Consider the following 10,358-nt stretch of genomic DNA (forward strand, 5'->3'; position numbering starts at 1 on the left):
TAGCTCCTTTCAGATCTTCTAGATTCTAAATCACATGTTATCTAATTAATTCCTTAATTAAACTAACATGAAATCAGCAATAAGCAATAATCTACTCGTCACATAAGTCATGTAAATACTTTCGTTTCACATAGAACATCGATTATCTTAATTTTAGCATTCTCAATTCTCACTTTTCAGATTTTGAATTGAGATCATAGAGCATGCACAAGGTGATCAATCTTAAACATGAAATTAAACACAAATTAAGATAATTTCACACACACAAGAATTGAGGAATGGTAATTAAACATTAACTAGGAAAACATTAAACAACAATCATCATCCTCCCTAAATGGGAAATTTAGTTCAGAAACAAATCCATAACCATTCCTATAGCAATATTCAACATAAATAAATTAAAGAGGAATAAAGAAAAGAACTGTTTGAGGATGAATTCTGGATCTTCACTTGAATCTCTATGCTCTTCCTGCCGCTCTCAGCTGTGTTTTAGGGTTCCCAATCGCTCTCCCTGACTTCCAATCGCAGTTTTCTATTTATACTTGAAATTTAGGGTTCGATGGACGAAAATACCCCCGGTCCGTACGGGATCTCGCCGCGGCCATGCTTCCTCTCGCCGCGGCGAGAATGTGCCAAATTTAGGCACTTTCTGTAAGTTGAATCTCGCCGCGGCGAGCCTCTTCATCGCCGCGGCCAGATATGCAAAAACTCAAAATTTAAGTTTTTCTTCGGCTCAGCACATCTTTTAATGAATTTCTGCACCCGAGACCTCTTTTACTCCAAAGAACCTGAAAACATAGAAAACAAGCGTAATTCCGTCCCAACACAGCTAAAAATGCACATAAATTGGATCCAAAACATAGGCTAAAAATAGCCTAACAAACTCCCCCAAACTGACTCTTTACTCGTCCCCGAGTAAACTAAGACTAAACTAAAAAAACTAAAAATGATAGCTGAACTTTCCAACAATTAAATTGTTACCACCACCTGCACAACTTCAATCCCTCAATAACCAGAATTTCAACTTGCCAACTCTAAGAACTAAGTTGAATGTGCAGTTTACAAGTAAGTAATTCATACAAACATAAAGCATCGCAATTCCCATCAATATCACAACTGTTCTAACTTTCCAACATCCCACTAACACATGATCAATAAGTTTGAATGACATACCTCTCTCCACTAATGTTGACAAATTTCTACCTGGAATCAATAGGTCTTTTTCGGTTAAAATCACATGGCTTAGGTACATGGGTAGATGAGAAGTCATTTAGGCTATACTATACCATAAGCACTATTAACCAAGCAAGCCTAGACATTTATTTTGCTTTCTTTCCATATATCCCAAAAACAGAAATAAGAGATTGCAATTTTTTTCTTGTGTGTGCACCTCATAATTTTCTTAACTTTTTTTTCAAGAAGACACATTTTTTTTCTTTTTTTTTCATAGGCACAACACACAATATTCTTATTATTTTTTTTTCAATCTCTCATTCCTACACTTTATATTTTTTTTTTTCACTTACAGCACTTATTCCCCCCAAACTTGCTTCAAGGCTCATGGCATAATAAAATATGTTCAGGGTGAAAAGAGTTTAGAATAACGAATTCAGCTCCGTGAAGTGGTGAAAAATTTTTAAAACAGGCTAAGGCTCAACTTTGGGTATACTATGGATAAAACTTTTCTAGGTAGGCTTGAAAGGCTCAATCGTTCCAAAGAAAACTTGCCTAAATCATTTTCCAAACAAAAATCATCAAGGATTTCGCTTCAAGAGAGTATGTCAAACAAATTCTATTCCATGTTCAACCAGTCATTCCACAATCCAAATAGAACACAAGTGATATGTGAGAATAGCAAATGTTTTAAACCTACATGAATCACTTCCTAGCACACATCCAATTTAATTCAAACAGTTGCAAGTCAAGCACACAGTTATGTTTCAATCCATTGCACAAGTGAATAACAACAATTCAATCCATTTTTCAATTTAGCTATCACGCAAGACTAAAAAAAACTAACACAAACTAAACTAAAACAAATAAACGCGAAAAAATAAATTAAGTTCCCCCCCCAAACTAAAATGCACATTGTCCCCAATGTGTGAAAATAAACTAGGGTGAGAGAAACTTACCTGAGCCCCTTAAAAGGGGTTTGGCGGCGGTGGCTGGTCATAAGGGTTGAAACGGGGTGGCATGGGAAAATAGTTTGGATCATCCACACCGATGTTCATCCTCGTGACAAGGGTGTTCAATTGAGCCACCTGCTGCTCATCGAAGATACTCCTCTGGGCCATGTAATTTTGCATATGAATGTTCTGCTGAATCAGATAATTCAGCTGATTGTGAGTGTACTGCATGGCAGGGTCAAGAGGCCCGACAAGACGTGGTGGTTCGATGTCCTCACGTTCCTCTTCTTCTCTTGCCGGAGGACCTCCTTGAACTGGCGGTTGACCATGAGGATGAGGAGGTTTGAAGCGCAGAACAGTCGCCAAAGTAATAGGGCGCTGGGGCGGTACCTTTGTATCATATGAGTACTGTGGTACTCCATGTTTCTCACAGAGGTCAGTGATTATTCCAGCCAACCCCAGTCCTCCACCGGAAGATCCCTCAACCATAATGTCAAAGGTCGTTCGAACAATATCCCCCACATTCAAATTATACCCTTTCATAATACCGTAAACCCATTTAAGTCTGTCCATTTGAGCATCAGAAAAATGCTTGTTGGGGAGCATCCTTGCACTAACAAAGTAAAGCCAAGCCTTGGCCACTGGGTTGAGTTCACATCGGTACAATTGGTATGGTACTCCACTAAGCTCATGGAACCTAAGGCCAGGATACCCTAGAGTCTCAGCCATATCCACATAATTCGTACTTCTCTCATAGAATTGTTGTTTCAATTGTTGTTCTTCATAAGTGAAAGTTTGGAGATCATAAAGGGCATGAATAGCGTCTGCGGTAGCAGGCACTCTAACCCCCCTAACTCTAACTTTGCCCTCTTCTCTTTCAGGCCAGTTGGCTAAAAATTCCAAAGCTAGAGTTTGATTACCACGCTCAGTGACATCGACGAACTTAGTCCACTGCCTCTGTAGGATTTGATCCCTAATAGATGCAAAAGCAGGGGGAATATTGGCAGTTTGGCTTAGGTTGACTATGTCTATCCCTCTATCTTCAATGAACGCCCTATCTTTCAATTTTAAAAACCTCTCTTGAGCCTCCATGTTGGCAAACCTAACTCTATCAAGGTTAGGGCGTCCCCTAGATGGGTTGGATGATGAAGCTCCCTCTTCATTAACCCTTGACCTCTTTGGACCCATAACTCCCAAATTTTTTCTAACTTTCAAGATTTTTCAAAATTTTGACAGCACTTCCCCTTAAAAATTGACTTCCCGGGATTAAAATCCCTTGCAATTTAACCCAATTCTATTCACACAATCAATTTCAACAATGTATATAGCAAAAATCCCAAATATCCACCAAATAATTCAAAACTATCCAACAAATTCACAAATTTTTCAATAAAAATTGGAATGGAAGTCTTAGAATCAATACCTCAATGAAAATCACTCTTTAGTCAACCTCCATTGATGAGAACCTTGAAGCTTTAGGGAAGAAGAAGATGAATAGTGATTTTTCTGAAATTTGGGTGAGGTTTAGGGATTTTGGAATGGATTTTTAGAGGAAAAGAGTGTTAGATGAGAGAAATAAGAGATTATGATGATTTGGGATGAAAGTTTATGGGTGATTTTGAGGAAAATTGGTTTGAATGGGATTAGATGAAGAAATTAGGGTGAAAAGAGGTGGTTTTCGGCTGGGAGAAGAAAGTGTTTGAATGAGGTGTGATTTTGAAATGTTAGGGTTTTTAGGATTTAAAAAGGCAATCTGACCATTCTCGCCGCGGCGACCATGTAGCCTCGCCGCGGCGAGATTCCGTGAATTTATGGGTCGTTCTGTAAGTGTTATCTCGCCGCGGCGGTATATACCCTCGCCGCGGCTAGAATTCGCCAAAAAACAGGACTTTCTGTAAGTCCATTCTGGCCGCGGCCAGACATCTCATGGCCGCGGCCACTGACCCAAAAAATTTTTTTTTTTTTTTTTTTTTTTTTTTTTTTTAGTAACGAAACAGAATGAACATCAAGAAAAATAATAGTAAACTTAAAAAGAGTTCAACTAAATCAAAAGAACATTTGGGTTGCCTCCCAATTAGCGCTAACTTTATCGTCGCTCAGCTAGACGTTGATCGAGATCTTTAAAGTGGCGCCAGAATCATGGCGGACTTGGTTTGATCAAATTGACCCCCCAAGTAGAGCTTTAATCGTTGTCCATTCACTTTGAAAGTATTAGGACTTTCACCTTTTAGTTCCACTGCTCCGTAGGGAAACACTTTGATCACCGTAAATGGCCCTGACCACCTTGATTTTAATTTACCAGGAAACAACTTTAGTCTTGAGTTAAAGAGTAGAACTTGTTGACCAGGTTGAAACTCCTTTCTGACTAGATTTCTGTCATGCCATCTCTTAGTTCTTTCCTTGTAAATCTTGGCGTTTTCATAAGCTTCATTTCGAAATTCTTCCAACTCATCCAACTGTAGTAGTCTTTTCTGCCCAGCAGCCTTTAAATCCATGTTCAAAGTTTTCATCGCCCAATACGCCTTGTGTTCTAGCTCCACCGGTAGATGACAAGCCTTTCCAAACACCAACCGATATGGTGACATCCCGATTGGTGTCTTGAACGCTGTTCTATAAGCCCACAATGCGTCATCCAACTTTCTTGACCAATCTTTCCTTGATCTCTGCACCGTTTTCTCCAGAATCATCTTTATTTCTCGGTTAGAAATCTCAGCTTGGCCATTACTTTGCGGATGATAAGGTAGAGCTGTTCTATGACGAACACCATATCTCGAGAGGAGTGCTTCGAACTGTTTGTTGCAAAAGTGACTCCCTTCATCGCTTATGATTGCTCGGGGAGTTCCAAACCGAGTGAATATGTTCTTTTGAAGGAACCGAAGGACTGTTTTACCATCATTAGCTGGTGTGGCTGCAGCTTCCACCCATTTTGACACATAATCCACAGCTAATAGGATGTATAGATTGCTAAACGATGAAGGAAAAGGACCCATAAAATCTATCCCCCATACATCAAACAATTCAACTTCCAAGATTCCTGTCAAAGGCATTTCGTTTCTCCTTGAGATGTTTCCTGTACGCTGACAACGATCACATGCCTTCACAAAAGTACTAGCGTCCTTGAAAAGTGTTGGCCAAAAGAATCCACTTTGCAACACCTTGGCAGCTGTTCTAGTTCCACTGAAGTGTCCCCCACATGGTAAAGCATGACAGTGATTAAGAATAGAATACATCTCCTCTTCAGGCACACACCTTCTTATTATCTGATCTGCACAGTGCTTGTAGAGGATTGGCTCTTCCCAATAGTAATGTTTCACCTCAGAAAAGAACTTCTTTAGTTGTTGTCGAGATAGCTCAGGAGGAGTGATATTGGCAGCCAAGAAGTTAACATAATCAGCATACCATGGTACCATCAGACTTTCCCTCACACTAAAGAGTTGTTCATCGGGAAATTGTTCATTTATTTGTACCTCTTTTGTATTCTGACTTTCTTCCAGCTCTAGTCTTGACAAGTGATCTGCCACCAAGTTCTCAGTACCCTTCTTGTCTTTTATATCTAGATCAAATTCTTGCAAAAGAAGAACCCATCGAATCAGTCGTGGTTTGGCATCCTTCTTAGTCATCAAGTATTTGATTGCTGAATGATCTGTATACACTATCACTTTATTACCAATTAAATAGGGTTGAAATTTGTCACATGCAAACACTATGGCCAGCATCTCTTTTTCTGTAGTAGCGTAGTTTAGTTGGGCATCATTCAAGGTTTTGCTTGCATAATAAATGGTTCTGAATACCTTGTCAACCCGTTGTCCCAAGACTGCTCCAATAGCATAATCACTTGCATCGCACATGATTTCAAAAGGTAATTCCCAGTTTGGTGTAGTCACAATCGGTGCTGAGATTAACTTCTCCTTGAGAATTTGGAATGCTTCAAGACAATCTTTCCCAAATTCAAAAGGAACTCCACTAGCAAGAAGATTAGATAGCGGTTTGGCCACTTTGGAGAAATCTTTGATAAATCTTCTATAAAACCCCGCATGACCCAAAAAGCTTCGGACTCCCTTCACTGAAATTGGAGGAGGCAAGTTCTCAATTGTAGATACTTTGGCTCTGTCAACCTCAATACCTTCTTTTGAGATTTTATGTCCCAGCACTATTCCTTCTGTAACCATGAAATGGCACTTTTCCCAGTTCAGCACCAAATTAGAGTCTTCACATCTTGCTAAAACCAACTCCAAGTTACTCAGACATTGGTCAAACGATGAGCCAAACACTGAAAAATCATCCATGAACACCTCGATGCACTTTTCTATTAAATCTGAAAATATAGCCATCATACACCTGCGAAATGTTCTTGGAGCATTACATAGCCCAAATGGCATTCGTCGAAAAGCAAAAGTACCATATGGACATGTGAATGTTGTTTTCTCTTGATCCTCGGTGCTATAGCTATTTGGTGATACCACGAGTATCCATCAAGGAAACAATAGTACTCTTGTCCTGCCAACTTGTCTAACATCTGATCAATGAATGGGAGTGGAAAGTGATCTTTTCTTGTGGCCTTGTTGAGTTTTCGGTAGTCAATGCAAATTCTCCATCCCGTGACAGTTCTAGTTGGGATGAGTTCATTCTTCTCATTCTTCACCACCGTCATCCCTCCTTTCTTTGGAACAACTTGGACTGGGCTCACCCATTTACTGTCTGAAATAGGATACGCTACCCCTGCATCTAACCACTTCAAGACTTCTTTTCTGACAACCTCCTTCATTGGTGGATTTAATCTACGTTGTGCATCAATGGTTGGCTTCACTCCTTCCTCCATTAAGATTCTATGCATTACAGTTGAAGGGCTGATCCCTTTAATATCTGCTAAAGTCCATCCAATGGCTTTTGAATGCTTCCTTAAAACCCGTAATAGCTTATCTGTCTCTACAGAAGATAGGGAAGAAGCCACAATAACAGGAAGTGTCTTATTCTCTCCCAAATATTCATACCTGAGATGCTCTGGTAGGACTTTTAACTCTAGTTGAGGAGGCTTTTCAGTAGATGGGGTAGGCTTTGTTGGTATGACTCCTAACTCTTCATAATATTTTCTATTCAGCGGTCCATAAGAATCGAGCCACATAGCATATTCATAAGCTTCCTTACCATCTTGTTCTACCACCTCTTCTTGTACCAAAGTCAGATTAAGAGGATCTTCAGCATGTGTCTTTGTCTCCACCAACTGGTCCACCACATCAATTGCAAAACAGTTGTCACTAGCTGTAGGATAGGTCATTGCTTTGAGCACATTAAATACAACTTCATCTCCTTGTACCCTTAGCTTTAACTCTCCTTTCTGAACATCAATTAGTGCTTTCCCTGTTGCCAAGAAAGGTCTCCCCAGGATGATAGGAACATTACTGTCTTCTTCCATATCCAGAACAATGAAATCAGCTGGGAAGATGAACTTGTCCACCTTTACTAACACATCCTCAATGACTCCTCTAGGGTGAGCTAGCGATCGATACGCAATTGAAGAGTTACAGTAGTTGGCTTTGCTTCACCTAGCTGCAATCTTTTGAACACTGACAAGGGCATTAAGTTAATACTGGCTCCCAAATCACATAGTGCATTTATCCCTTCAATTTTACCAATAGTACAAGGAATAGTGAAACTCCCTGGATCTCTGAGTTTTGGAGGGAGTTTCTTCTGTAGAATAGCGCTACACTCTTCAGTTAGAGCCACTGTCTCATAGTCTTCCATCTTCCTCTTCTTTGACAAAATTTCCTTCATAAACTTCACATAACTTGGCATCTGCTCTAGAGCTTCAGCAAAAGGAATGTTAATGTGAAGTCTTTTGAAGACTTCTAGAAACTTGGTGAACTGCTTGTCTAAGCTTGACTTTCTCAGCCTCTGAGGATAGGGTATCTTTACATGATGATCAATACTAATCGGTGGAGACTGTTGTGGTGGTGCTGGGCTATCAGTAGCCTTCTCTGCTGTCGGTGTTGGTGTTGGCACTGGTTGAGCATTTATTTCTACATCTACCTCAACTGGTTGTGGTAACTCAGGCCCATTATACTTCTTACCGCTCCTCAGGGTAATTGCCTTGCAGTTTTCTTTAGGATTAACTTCAGTGGTGCTAGGCAAATTTCCTTGAGGGCGGGTTGCTACCTGAGTTGCTAGCTGGCCCATCTGAGTTTGCAGGTCTTTAATTGAAGATCTAGTTTCAGTCATGAATTGGAGCAGTAAATCTGTCTGCAAACTAGAACTTCCACCAGAGGATTCTTGCCGATTAAACCGTTGGTTACGATTTATTTGTTGATAGAACCCACTATTTCTTCGGTTGTTATTCTGGTTGAACCCATAATTGTTGTTGTTGTTGTTTTGTGAAAAATTCCCAATGGCCTTAGCTTCATCCATTGGCAAATCATCCACATCTGCTTGGCACTCCGAAAAGTGATGACTTCCTCCACATAACTCACAAACAATTTGGGCTTGCTTAGCTTGCCCTGCAATGATTTTAGTCAATGCCTCAACCTGAGCTGTTAACTTTGTGATGGCATCGACTTCTAACACACCAGCTACTTTCTTGGATTGACTCCTTTCAGTTGGCCACTGCTGGTTGTTTAGAGCCATCTCCTCCAATAGATCATATGCCTCATTAGCACTCTTTCTCATAAAAGCTCCGCCAGCTGCTGCATCTATTAGAGTTCTAGTATTACCAACCAACCCGTTGTAGAAGTTGTGAACCAGCATCCACTTCTCTATACCATGATGGGGACACCTCCTGATCAGATCTTTAAACCTCTCCCAAGCCTCATGGAGAGATTCATTATCTTGTTGGCAGAAATTATTAATTTCTCCTCTTAGCTTTGCAGACTTCGCTGGAGGAAAGAACTTTGACAAGAATTTTGTTGCCAGATCATTCCATGTAGCAATAGAATTCGGTGGCAAAGAATTCAACCAACTCTTGGCTCGTTCTCTGAGCGAGAATGGAAACAACCTCAATCTAATGGCATCGTCGCTAACTCCATTAACTTTAAAAGTTTCACAAAGTTCCATGAAGTTAGAGAGATGCAAATTAGGATCTTCAGAAGGGAGACCACCAAACTGAACTGAAGACTGCACCATTTGAAGGATGGCAGGTTTGATCTCGAAGTTGTTTGCATCCACTGCCGGTGGCCTAATACATGACTGCACTCCCGTCAGAGTAGGGAGAATGTAATCTCTCAAGCTTCGGCCATTAGCTTGATCTTCCACAGCGCCACCATTATTACCATTATTACGCCCATTGTTCCCAACATTATTGTTCACATTGGCAGCCATGATTTCTGATGTTTCAGCAGTTGCTGAAACTCTTTCTTGCCTCTTGTTCTTTCGATTCTTCCTGCAAGTTTTCTCAATTTCAGGATCAACTGGTAATATGACTGATTGTCCTTGACGGCGCATGCACTTAGGATTCCTGAAATAAATCAAGAAAATATTGCAAGAAAAAGGTTAGAAAAATCAGCAAGAGAAAATATACCAAAGTAGAAGTTAGTATAATTTTATGTAATATTAATCTTTAACAATTCCCCGGCAACGGCGCCAAAAACTTGTTGCTATATTTTTAAACACTACGCAAGTATACGCAATCAAGTAGTAAATCTCACACAGGTGAGGTCGATCCCACAGGGAATTGGATTAAGTACCACTAAATTATACTTATGATTCTATTCGGTAAATCAAAAGTAATTACAGTTTAAAAACAGTAAAATTTGAAAGAAATTCAGAAAACTTAATAACACAGTTTAAAGTTGAGCAAGATGAGACAATAGGGAGGAGAATCCTGTTGTTGTTTACCCAAATTGTTAATGATTAATTACTATCCTATTCTTGGGGTGAATGACAGATTATAAAATAACCTAGCTCCTTTCAGATCTTCTAGATTCTAAATCACATGTTATCTAATTAATTCCTTAATTAAACTAACATGAAATCAGCATTAAGCAATAATCTACTCGTCACATAAGTCATGTAAATACTTTCGTTTCACATAGAACATCGATTATCTTAATTTTAGCATTCTCAATTCTCACTTTTCAGATTTTGAATTGAGATCATAGAGCATGCACAAGGTGATCAATCTTAAACATGAAATTAAACACAAATTAAGATAATTTCACACACACAAGAATTGAGGAATGGTAATTAAACATTAACTAGGAAAACATTAAACAACAATCATCATCCTCCCTAAATGGGAAATTT

At 39.6% G+C, this 10,358-nt stretch overlaps 1 non-coding gene across 1 annotated transcript; it reads left to right on the forward strand.

The window, feature by feature from the left end:
- The first annotated feature begins 8,874 nt into the window (after positions 1-8,874).
- On the forward strand, positions 8,875-8,981 carry LOC133039539 (small nucleolar RNA R71). The gene has a single exon (XR_009688678.1). It is a non-coding gene; the product is annotated as a small nucleolar RNA R71 (small nucleolar RNA).
- Positions 8,982-10,358: the final 1,377 nt, after the last annotated feature.

This window comes from Cannabis sativa, chromosome 6, assembly GCF_029168945.1.
Source record: "Cannabis sativa cultivar Pink pepper isolate KNU-18-1 chromosome 6, ASM2916894v1, whole genome shotgun sequence".
Classification (NCBI taxonomy): domain Eukaryota; kingdom Viridiplantae; phylum Streptophyta; class Magnoliopsida; order Rosales; family Cannabaceae; genus Cannabis; species Cannabis sativa.